General features: G+C 42.1%; 1 protein-coding gene across 1 annotated transcript in view; it reads left to right on the top strand.

The window, feature by feature from the left end:
• The window catches only part of NPSR1 (neuropeptide S receptor 1), a 136,778-nt gene that overhangs the window by 76,402 nt on the left and 47,919 nt on the right, over positions 1–12,457 (top strand). The gene's annotated exons all lie outside the window — the stretch shown is intronic.

The raw sequence follows: 12,457 nt of genomic DNA, 5'->3' as shown, positions 1-12,457 counted from the left end.
ATGGTGGTCCTGGTTTCAAATATTCCACTCTATTGTCGGACATTGCCAGCTTCAAAATGAGGAAAACTGTTTCCGAGACAGTAGGTGTTATTCTGACTCACAAACCCAGGTGAATGTTCATCACGAGCAGAAGGCCTGGGTGGCCCAATGGGATACCTGGAGTTTCAGACACAGAGAAGGCAGGGATGACTTTATCCAGGGCCCAGCCCAACACTAGGAAGAAGGCCCAGAATGCTGAAGACCCTAAATTCACTTTGACAGTTCACCGAACATTTGCAGAAACCTTGCCAGGTCAGAGAGGGCCACCCAGCATCGGGACTCCTGGTCTCCTTTGCTCTGCCTGCCCTTCTGAGACCTACTGGCCCCTTTACAGCAGGTGATTGACTGCACAAAGGGCTAGTACATCGAAACCTGCTCTCAGACAGAGGCTTTTTAGGGCAGCGAAGGGCAGTCGTGATGGGTACATGTTAGCATACATTTGTCCAAAACTCTAGGATGTACGACGCCAGGAGTGAACCCTGTGTAAACTATAGACTCTGGATGATTACAATGTGTGTGTGTAGTTCATCTTTGGTAACAAATGCACCTGTCTTGTGTGGGGTGGGATAGTGAGGGGAGTCAGCGGGGGAAGGGGGTGTACGGGAACTTTCTGTACGTCCACTTCATTTTGCTGTGACCCTAAAACTTCTCTGAAATATAAAGTCCTTATGAAACAAAAACTTGCTCTCAAGAAATAATAATAATACACACGTTATACACAGGCAGACATGTTCTTATATATTCAGGGACTATCTCTGGATATTCTGTTTGATGGTAAGAGTGGCTGCTTCTGAGGAGGGGACAGTGACGAGGAGGCAAGAGTAGGAGGGTGCCTTTTATTTTCTGTTTTTATTATTTTTATTGAAATATGAAGTCTAATCCTGTGCATGTATGACCAGCATCAGCTGATGAATATTCACAAACTGAATACACCTGTGTAAGCAGCACCCAGTCAAGAAACAGAGTATTACTAGCTGCCCCCAAGCCTCCTCCCACCAGCTTCCCACCATCACCCCTCTCCTCCACGTAGGGTGATCCCAGAGGCAAAGAGGAGTTTTCAGCTGACTCTGAACCTGATCTAGTCAGAATCTCACAGTCTGTGTGCTTTGCTGCCTGGCTTCTTTTGCTTAGCATTTAAGAGATTCATCAACATTGTTGCCTGTAGTTATAGACCGTTCACTCTATTGAATGGAGTTCCATTGTATGAATATACTACAATCGATTTCTCTATTCTAATGATGGGCATTTGGGTCATTCCCAGTTTACAGCTATTGTGACTATTACTGCCTTGAACATTTCAGACACATTGTTTTGTGAGGCATTTATTTTTATGACTTGTACTACTTGAATCTTGTATTGTGTGCTTGTATTACTTTTTTAAAAATACAAAAACACATTTTAAAAACACCTTCCAGGGCATTTTAACTTACTCGGGTCAGAGACTAGCTCCTTCCCTGCTGATAAGTAAGCACCACAAATTGTAATAATAGCTAATATTTACTGAATGCTCACTGAAACAACTCTTTGCAAAACAAACAAACAAAATCCCAAAGAAACCTTTTTATTTTCTCATTTAATTCCCTATATTACCTGAGCTATAGGTATTCTTATTTCTCCCATTTTTTGACCTGTGGAAACTGAAACTGAGGGAGTTTAAAAGTCATAGTTAGCAAGTGGAAAGCCACAGTACAAACAAACGTCCCTGACTCTAAAGCTTGTGCTACAATCTCCAAGTACACAGCCTGTTAGACAGAGCTGGTCAGACGTGGGGAGGAGGAGCTGAAATACAGCCACTCCAACTGCCAGTTCAGCCCGGCCCAACAGCGTGGATTGTTCTTTTCCTCTTTCATGTCCTAATTAATCAAATCCTTTTGAACACAAAAGAGAGTGAGATTGGATTTTTGCTAAGATGAAAGAAAAGAATCTGTTCCCATCTGGTACCTTCAGAACTCTCCAATGTCAGCCAGCAGGGAGCACTTCGGTGCAACCTGCATGGTAACTGACTAATTCCCAAGAATGTGGAAGATTTGGCAAAGTCACAAGCAATCTGGATCCACCAGCAAATGGGCGTAATGGAAAGAGCAGGAGTCTAAGGTCTAGAATGAGGTTCAGCCAGCTTTTCCTGCTAAGGGTCAGATATTTTAAGCTTTGGGAGCCATATGATCTCTGTCTCAACTACCCAATGCTGCCATTGTAGCTTGAAAGCAACTGCAGACAATATGTGGATGAATGGGCATGGCTATGTTCCAGCAGAACTTTACTTGTGGATACTGAAATTTGAATTTCGTATAATTTTCACGTTCCACAAAAACATTTTTTTGATTTTTTTCAAAAATTAAAACATTCTTGAAAAAAGATTCTTAGCCTGAAAACTGTACAAAAACAGGTGGCTGAGTCCAGAGATCTGGGTTTGAGTCCTGGTTCTACCGTCTGTTATTTCCGTGGCTTTCAACACATTACTTAAATTCTCCTAACTTCATTTCTCTCTTGGGAAAGTGATTACAGCAGGTAGCACGCTGGTCCTCCTTTGTGGCTGGCACTGAAACGTGCTTTACTTAATCCTCGTAATGACCGCAAGATGCAGAAAAAATTACATTATTGCCTTTCTTTGGACAGTTACGGTGATGGAAAGAGATTATGTAATTTTGTAAAACTTAATTTTGCCTGGCCTAGCCTTCTTTCTTTATTGAAGTTGACACTTATCACATGCAGAAGTTTCTATGTTGGTTCAATGACAGTGTTTCTCCTTCTTCTAAGATTCCGTGTTGTTGTTTGTTGTTGTTGTTGTTGTTGTTGAGTATCTGTAGTTGTACTGCACATTAGAGTCAATTGTTCGGTCTAATTGGAAATATTCTGAGGGGAGGGTGTAGCTCAAATGGTAGAGCACATGCTTAGCATACATGAGGTCCTAGGTTCAATCCCCAGTACCTCCTCTAAAAATAAATAAATAGACCTAATTACCTCCCCCCACCAAAAAATAAAAATAAAAAATAATAAAATAGAAATATTCTATTCAATTAGAAGTACGTAAAAGTCCAATTTACATTCCCAATTCCACTGAACCAAAGTTGAATGCACACTGTGAATGCTCACTTGTTCTATTTGCAGGGTAGAGAGTTTGGCTCAGATGTACTCATACAAAACACTGCATTAAATACGATAACATATGTTAATTTCCTACCACAATGCCCTGCACCAAGGTAGTCAGCCAATATTTGTCCCCATTCTCCTTGGAGACAAGGATCTGACTCAGAGAGCTATTTCTTAGGAAAGGTGTCTCCTGGAAGGATGAGGCCACGGCCTCATACAACACACTGGAACCAACAAGCCTTTTCCAAGGAAGAAATCCAAAGTGTCCTGGGTGTGAGTACTAGCTCCGGAGCCCCGCCAGCTCTCTCATTCCCAGACCGACCCGTCAGTTCCCGCTTTTGTCAAACACCCACGGGGCTGGGCACTGCCTCATCTCACTCTCCTGTTCTAGTGACTCCCCTTGGCCAAAATCATCCAGCTTTCTTCTGGCTCTGCAAGTTGGCTCTGCTAGTCTCCCCCACCTGCTCGCTCTTACCTTCCCATGCCTCCTCCTAGCTTTGGCTCCATTCTTCACTCAACACAGACCTCTCCCTTCTGCCCCAATATATTATGGGCAGCTCAGACTCTGGGAGTAACTCTGATCGTGGATGCCTCAGCTTGCTTTATAAGAGTAGTCTGGACAGAGCAGTTTCATTGCTTAGAGTCCCCCGAGAAGCAGAAGAGTAGAGTGGTGAGGAGAGAGCCTGGACTCTGGGACTTCCTGCCTGGTTTGAATTCTGGCTCCTTTACATACTGACAGTTGGGCAAGCGGCTTACCCTCTCTATGCCTCAGTTTCTTCATCTGTATGTAAAATGAGGGTTATATTCAAGGCATCTACTTCATAGGATTGTGGTGAGGATTGAATTAGTTCTTATATATAAAGTGCTTAGAGAAACACACAGCACATGGTAAGCACTATATGCATTAGCTGTTGTGATTTTAGATTTGCTTTTTAACAGCATCTATACTTCAGCTCCACCACCCAAAAGTGTGAAGTGCAGTGTCTGGTGGCCCTTAAGGAACAGATATCAGCTTGCCTGCAAACGTTCCTCTGAACAAGTAATTAACACATACGTTGAATAGGAGTTTGCCCAGAAGAACTATACTGGTCTGAATGAGAAGAAACTTAGCAAACAGTTATACAACTCACTTTCTAATAGAGTAGCACCCTTTGTTCAGCATGTCACATCTGCAGTCCTGTGCAGTTCACAACTGCTGCATCCTGCAGGCTCTGCCCCAGAGGCTGAGGGACCAGATCATGTGTCTTCCCCACCAGGACACTTTGCATTGTTAGTTTCTCATTTTGACATGATTTCACAATTACAGAAAAATTTCAAGAATAATACAAACTATCCCCGTGTACCCTGTCCTCGTAATCCTCAGATGTTAACCCATTCCACATTTGCTATCATTCCCTCTGTCTGTCTGTCTGTCTGTCTCTCTCAATCCGTTCACCCAGTCCACCCATCTATCCATCCATTCATCCATCCACTTAAATATGTACGACTACGTAATCTACAAACTGCCTTACATTTCACCAATTGTCCCAAGAACATCCTTTACATCCATGCATCATCTCATCACAATAGCCCTATAAATCCGGGACTCTCATTATCATATTTTTACAAAGAACCTGATGTTCAGTGTGGTTAGTAACACACCCACGATGGCACAGCTCCTACATGGGAGAGCCAACATTCAAAACCCTGCAGTCGGGCTCTAGGACTCATGCTTTATCCACTGCCTATAACAGGTAAGGCATAACCAATAAAATGAGAAATACAAAACAAAATATGAGAGTCATGGAAAATAAACCATAACTACAGAGACAAAAAAAAAAAAACAAATTCAGGCTTTGAGATACTACAAAGTTACTGGAGGTGAGTGTATTTCATTCTGTGCTCCCTACTAGCCAAAACCAACAGCAAAACTCCTCAGATATGAGTCCTTCCAGCCTCAAGGGAATTGCACTGCAAGATGCTTCCTGATCACGAACATTGATTCCATGGAGCCTTATATGCAGGACTTTGATAATACTTCAGTAAAATGTTCTCAGCAACATCCTTACAATAAATGAAATCAGTGATTCTTGCATACTTCCAATAGTAGCCAAAAATATGAAGCCCATTGGAGCACAGAGGGAATGAAAAGTGCCCACCGAACTGAGAAGGCATTTGAAAATGAAAACTGAGGCAAGCAGCTCTGTATAAGCAATGATCAGTTTATTATAGAGTAACTTACTCACAGGGTGGGATCGGGATCAGGCAGACCTATCTGGGAGCACTCATAGCTGCACTCCACACCGTCCAGGAACCACTGGGACAATTTTATAGTTAACCCAGGATATGGGGATAGGTACTTGGAAACTGTGCATTCCTTACTTAAGATTCATGAATGGGTATTCGTGGGTGCTGGGAATACACCAGTGAAGGTTTTCATCATTGTTTTGGGACTAACAGCATCTGGGCTACCTGGTCCTAATGATTATTAAACAATATCTGTTAACTACAAAGCCCTTGATGACAGAGAGGTGATTCACTGCATAGTACAGTCCTGGGTAGGGTCAGCAAAACAGGGTATTTGCTAAGATCTTAGATTGTGCAAAGAAGCGGCCATAAAGACCATCCCAAGACAATGAATTGATCTTGTGTCCCTTCCTGCCTTACCTCCTGTTGCAAGCTGGGTTCTTTGGGAAACGGAATTAGGCAAGCAAAGGTTTTGGGGGAAGTAACACCTATGAGAAGAAAAGAAAAGAAGCCGGGTTGATCAGCAGGACCCATCAGAGCAGGATGGCAACCCAGCAGCTCTGCCAGCTCATTAAAGGATTCCCAGGTTGCATGGAAATGACTAGACCCTTCTACCTACATCTCACTCAGGCACTGGCAGAGCTCGGAGTAAGAACAGCATGATCTCAACTAGAAAGCTGAGGCAAACCTGCAGGAATCTAACAACTAGAGGATGCCATTGAACCATAAGTTCTGGAAAGCTGGACAGCAAGTTCTTTCCTGAAGAGAGACCTGAGCAGTATGTCCCCATGTCTGCCTCATGCCCTACAGACCTATACCTGGTTGCAGCAAGATGAGATGGGAACCAAATATTTCTTGCTGCAATCTACCACTTCCATCCATTTCCATCCCAGCCTGCTACAACCCAGCTGTCCTTGGGCAAAACGAAGGAAAGAAAGTCAGTCAAAGAACTTATCTCTTGGATAACTGCAAATGGAACTCCCTACTCCCACATTAGATTTCTAAACATCCCAGGTCATTGATGTCAATTCTTCTTGCTAGGAAAACAAAATCTCATTAAAAGAGGAAACAAGTTGTCCATTTTGAGTCTCATGTTGTCCAACAATAACAGCACAACCATGCCTCAAGAAATTTCCCCTTAAAGGGGAGTGAAGAGGAGAAATAGCAGTGTCTCAAAGCCTTATTTTCCCTTATCTCATGGAAATATTTGCCCTTGCCAAACCTGGTGTTTGCACAGATGAGTGTAAGAGTTCTTCACCACTCAGCAATGATCAATGACCCAGGCTGGCCCACTGGCCCCATTCAATGAGATTCTTGGCTTTTGAACACAACAGAAGCAAAGGGAATAGGTTTTAGGAGGACTTAGGTTTCCTTAATTAGACACATGATTTTTATTTGTTTGGTGGACCAATGGAGAAAAGAAGACATTAGTGGCATTTTTATGACTTGTTAAGACTAATTGAAAAATCTCATGAACAAAGCTTTCTGTGAAGAGAGTGCTCTAATGAGAATGGATGTGATGATTATTTACCTAATTGAGCAGTAATGGCTGAGGTGCAGGCCACTTTCCCGGGATTAATAAAGAGCCAGGGAGTTGACAGTTTAGGCCATTAAGCTCAGCTAGTACTTAATCTTGGTGAAGGGCACAGTGCCAGAATCATATTAGTATTGTAAAATGAGCCCAAAACTTAAGAGACTCAGGAACTTACTTTTTTGAAAAATAATTTTAATTGGCAGTCAAGCACCTGACATCAGTTTGGGCAATGCAAGCTCTATCATTAAACAAACTTTCACATAAGGTCCTCAAATCTTGTTCCATTTAGAGCATTCTCAAGCATATGGTTGTTAAAAAAGAAAAGTGGGAGGGAGTGGGATCCTTAGTAATATCAAAAATAGTTTCTTGTGCATCTGCAGGCAGACAAGCTAGTATCACCTCCCCTGCTTTAAAAACAAAACAGACAACACTAAAGACACTGAGTTGAGATAGAAGCATCATAAACCCTGGGGATTCACAGTTGAAACTGTTACCCAGAGTGTCCCTACAGTAAAACCAGGGCACTTCTCACCCATAACACCACAGTTGGAGTTAAAAAGGACTGACCTTATCAAAAATGTCAATGTTATCATAAAAATTGTGTTCTGCTCTGCAGGGGAAAGTTCAAACATCAACTCAGAGCAAGCAGAAATCCAAGAAATGATGCTTCAGCCTGCTCTCTACTCAGAGTGAATCCTACACTGGTGGCCTTGCATTTTCAAGAAGTTCGCAAATCTGTTTACTAGGCCAACATTTCCTTTTTTATCTAGCAAGCACTGAGTATCTTGTAAGACACCATGAAAAGAGATGAGACTATAAACATGAGTAAGGCACACCCCTGTGGTCTTGCCACCCAGCAGAGACCTTAGAATCCAAATTTTTTCAGAAACCTGCTTGGGGATGAAAATGTCCAATCATGTTCCTTCTTCCAGGATCTTGATTCTGTAATCACTATCTTAATCTCCGCTGAAGGAGATGGTGAATGTGGCTCAGTCTGCTCTGTGGAACCACCTCTCCTGTAGCTAGCCAATCAAGCAACAGCAATAATAATATAGTTATACACCTAACGGAAAGTCATCAAGCTTTTCCCACTTAATAAGACAATGTTAGAGTCCGGAGATATGAAGGTGAATTAAAAAATCTCTATCTTCCCATATAGTAGAATCAGAAAGAAGGGAAAAAATGTGTTGATGTGTTACAGGTACTTCTTCAATAGTAGGGTAGGGGGAAGCCCAGAGGAAGAAATCAACCAATCTCAGTAGTCTTCATGAAGAAGAAAAGGAAAAGCATCATAAAGGAAGTAAACTTGAACTAAACCTAAAAGAGTTAGGAAATGCCCTTCAGGTGGAGGTGCATAAAGAACCTCCCATATCAAGGGAACAGCATAAAGAAAGGGGCTGGCAGAATGAACGGCTGGGGATGGTCAAGGAGCAGTAAGGGGTTCCGTAGAAGCTGTTGCCAACTGGATTCACCAACACTCTCCACTCTTTCTGCAAAACACTGTGACTAACTAGCATCCACGACGAGATGGATAGACCCTAAAAAGCCTGTCCATTTCTGCTCCCCACCCTTGGGTTATAGGAGTCACAAGTGTTTGTTCCCAACCAGTTTATGCCAGTTGTACTCATTTACATAATTAACATATCAATTATAATGAACACAGACAACACAGCAGAGTTGTTTCTGTGAAAATTAAGTTGAATACTTTGAAAAGACTTGACTTTTTATTTTTACTGAGTCACTAGAAGCTGCAGTAGAATTAGGCTCAGGGAATGGAACTATAAAAGAATGAAGGCGGATTATAAAAATCCCTACAATGAGATTCTGCCTCAAATTGCTTTGCTGATATCTCGAGTTCTCACTCTAATTTAAAGAAACCAGAACTGGAAATCATAAAAGATGCATTATGGTTTATTTTATGCACCAAAAGAAGATGATGTATAAAATCAAAAAGTCTTGGCCCTATGTTAAAGAAAGGACAAGCAAATGCACATTTATATGCTGTGTTAAGATATTTTAAGGTGGGCTTGTGGGTGTCCTTTCTATAACCAACGTTTTGACCAACTAACTGGATATCAGCTTTAATGTGCTGTTTGAAAGGGTTTCTCTTATAGTATGAATTTAAAATAAAAGGAGAAAAGATCAGCTTGAAGAGGGAGGCAGGAAGGCTCCCAAAGTCACAATAAGGCATTTAAAGTTTATTCTGTAGACCAAAGGTTGGCAAACTACAGCCCACAGGCCAAATTCAGCCTTATGCCTATATTTACAAATAAAGTTTTATTGCAACACAGCCATGCCCATTCAGTTAGAGGAGTGTCTATGGCTGCTTCCACACTACAATGGCAGAATAAAGGAGTTGGTGCAGAGACAGTGTGCATGTATACAGGAAAGTTTAGGCCACATCTGCAGGAAAGGCATGAAATATTGCCCTCCTGGAGTCATGTTTCTCAGCAAAACCCCCAGGCTCCTGTGAGACCAAATACTGATGCCCCTGGAGCACAGGGACAGGAACAGAAAACAACTATAGAAACCCTCAACTCTTGGGGATGGAGGTACAAAGCAGCTGGCCCAGGATACTACACCAATACCATCAGAAGTCTCCCACCGCTAGGGGAAGAGACTGAAACTCTCTCCCACACAAGATCACCCCAGATCAAAGGCAGGAGTGTGATTGCCATGGGAGCGAGGAATTGGAACAATGAGAGTGTCCCACCCTCAAGGCCCAGGTGCACAGGTCTATGTGAGACCAAGCTGAGTCAGGACAAAATATAGCCCCACATCCACCAGCACAGCAAGCATTGAGCAACAGGCAGTACAGCCTTACAGGAATGCAGATGCAACAGAAAGCCGAGAGTGGAGCATTAAAACCCTCCAGCACCCCAGCTCCCACGCTAAGAGAGCATCCAAAGACGGCTGAGGATGACCAAAGCAAAAACAGCATTAACCATTAGGAGAATGCAAATCAAAGCCACGGTAAGAGGCCATTACATACATAGTCCAATGACTAAGAGAAACATACTGACAATACCAAGTGCTGACAGGGATGCACAAGCACTGTATCTCAGACTTTTTGGTGGAGATCACTGTGGAACTCTGGAAAACCGTTGGGCTGTTTCTTATGAAGTTAAGCAGATACTTGCCCTATGGCTCAACAATCTCACTCCTGGATATTTACCCTAAGGAAATGAAAACTTATGTTCATGCAAAATCTTATACATGAATGTTCATGGCAGCTTCATTTGGAACAGCTGAAAACAGGAAGCAAATAGAATGAGATTATCCTCCCGTATCACAGGAAGCACCACCATCTACAAGGGATACCAAGCCAGGACTTGAAATATATTGTCAACGTTTCCCTCTATCTCACCTCTAAAACATCTAATAGTCACCAAATTCTCCTTATTTTACCTTATAAAGTACATCTCAAATCTTCACCTTGTTCTATAATTTTACTCCTCTTTGACATAGACTAGGTACCAATCTCTTTCTGGACATTCTGCACGATTTCCTAACAAATCTAAACAGTAATTCCAGTATTGAACCTACCAAATTCACTCCTCCCACTCCCCAACCACCACAGTAAGTAAAGAAATCTATGTAAAACACGTGCCTAAATACATGAACATTTAACTGTTCACTCAGTATATGGAGAAACGAAAGCTCCTCTAATGGGCATATAAGACTCTAAAATCCCTAGAATCTTATCTCTCCAGGACCATTTCTTGCCTCTTTCAAGCACCTGTTTTAGGCTTCAACAGTAACAAACTGATGTTGTTCCACATGCATAAGCTATTTGGTTCCTCATCTCCCTTTCTCTCACCTCCATGACTTTGTTCATGCTGTCACCTGTGCCAGAATCAATGTCCTTCCTCCCTTTCCCCTGACCTCTCCTTACTGACCCTTCAGGGCTCAGCTCAGGTGTCACCTCATTTTGACTTCTTCCCACTCTACCCATATTCATGCTCCAATTGGGAACCCATGTTCCTGTTTCTGAGAACATATCAGAGACACAATAAAGCCCTTTGTGAGCCAGTTTCAGCTTTGCTGAGTATAACCGTTTCCTAGAATCTTTCAGGGAAGACATTTTTAACAAGCAAGAGTCATACATGGAAGTGATTAAGCCTGTAACCTGTTCCCAAGGTCCTGTTAATGACCACTTAGGAAAGGCTTATTTGCAACGTACTCAGTTACTTAGGCAACTAAATAGCTTTTACTGATCAGATAGAGCAGCATTTGCTTAATAGGAAATAACAAATGCAGTGGCACAGGCCATTGGTAGTCTCCTCCCAGAAGTGGGTTTATTTAGGACTGAGCTCCAGCAGAAAACAACAACAACAACAAAAAACCATTTTTACTGAAGTACATTATAATTGTTCATATAGCCACTTAGATCTAGAGAAACATAAGCTTGGGGTTTTATTTTTTCTGATTATTTTTAAATTAAGGAATAAATAAAACCCAAAAGAGAATATCCAAGTAACTCCGATGTCTATTCCACTCATTCATCCAGTCCATCCCTGCCAGGAAAAGCTCCATGAAATTCTTATTTGATCAAATCACAACCCACAGCTCTAAAGACATCTGACTTTCTCAGTTAGAACTTCTCTGACTACCCAGAACTGTCGTGAGATTTCTCTTCTCCAATCTTTTGAAATTTTGCTGTCATTCCATATGCTTGCCAATGCTTCTAATTGTTGTTATCTATAGAGAAACAAAAGGGAAGATGCAGACAGGCATAAGACAGGGAGGGCCACATGGTCTTTTGTGGTGGACCCTACTATGAGGTTAAGGAAGTCTCCTGCAGCAGGGGACACGTCAGCTAGAGAGTGAAAGGGGAACAACAATTCAATAGGCTGAGAAATGGAAAGAGGCCATTCCAAGCAGAGGGAATGTATCTCTGAAAACACAAATGTGTGAGCCATGTGATGTTTAATATAAAAATGACAGCTGGGGACTTGGCAAGAGGCAGCTAACACCAGATCGTGGAAGGCTTTGATGCTAAACTGGGGACTCAGACTTTCTGTGAAGATGCAGAAAGGGAAGATTGACCCTCCTAGTTCTCTGCAGGAATAAAAGGGACTTCTGTGGGCAGAGTGGCCCTATAAATAAAGAGAAATCAGAGCAGGCAGGGCAGGGAATGAGGGAAAAGGAGGAAGACAGAACCTCATGCCTGGACATTAGTTTAGGGAATAAGAGAAAACAGATACGAAAAGAAAGGAAGAGAGAGAAAGAGAGAGAAGGAGGAGGAGGGAAGAAGAAAGGAAGGAAAGAGGGAAAATAAAGAAAGAGGGAAAGAAGGAAGGGAAGAGAAAAACACACATAGCGTGGTGAAGACCATGGACATTGACATCCAATAGACTGTTACAACTCTGATTAGTATAATTCAGTCATTACCAAAATCCTTCCTAAGTGGCTACATTTGAGTGGTAACAGGCTCCAATAATAAAGTCAAAACTCCTGCCTTGCCTTGTATTTCCTCAGTGGCCACCTAATAAATTAAAAAAAAAAAATCTCCCCAGGAATTTATTTCTACTGTGGCATAGCTGCAAATTTGAAAGAGACTGAACT

The sequence above is a fragment of the Camelus dromedarius genome, chromosome 7, assembly GCF_036321535.1.
Source record: "Camelus dromedarius isolate mCamDro1 chromosome 7, mCamDro1.pat, whole genome shotgun sequence".
Lineage (NCBI taxonomy): Eukaryota > Metazoa > Chordata > Mammalia > Artiodactyla > Camelidae > Camelus > Camelus dromedarius.
The sequence above is the reverse complement of the archived record's forward strand: the minus strand, read 5'-3'. Positions and strand labels throughout refer to the sequence as shown.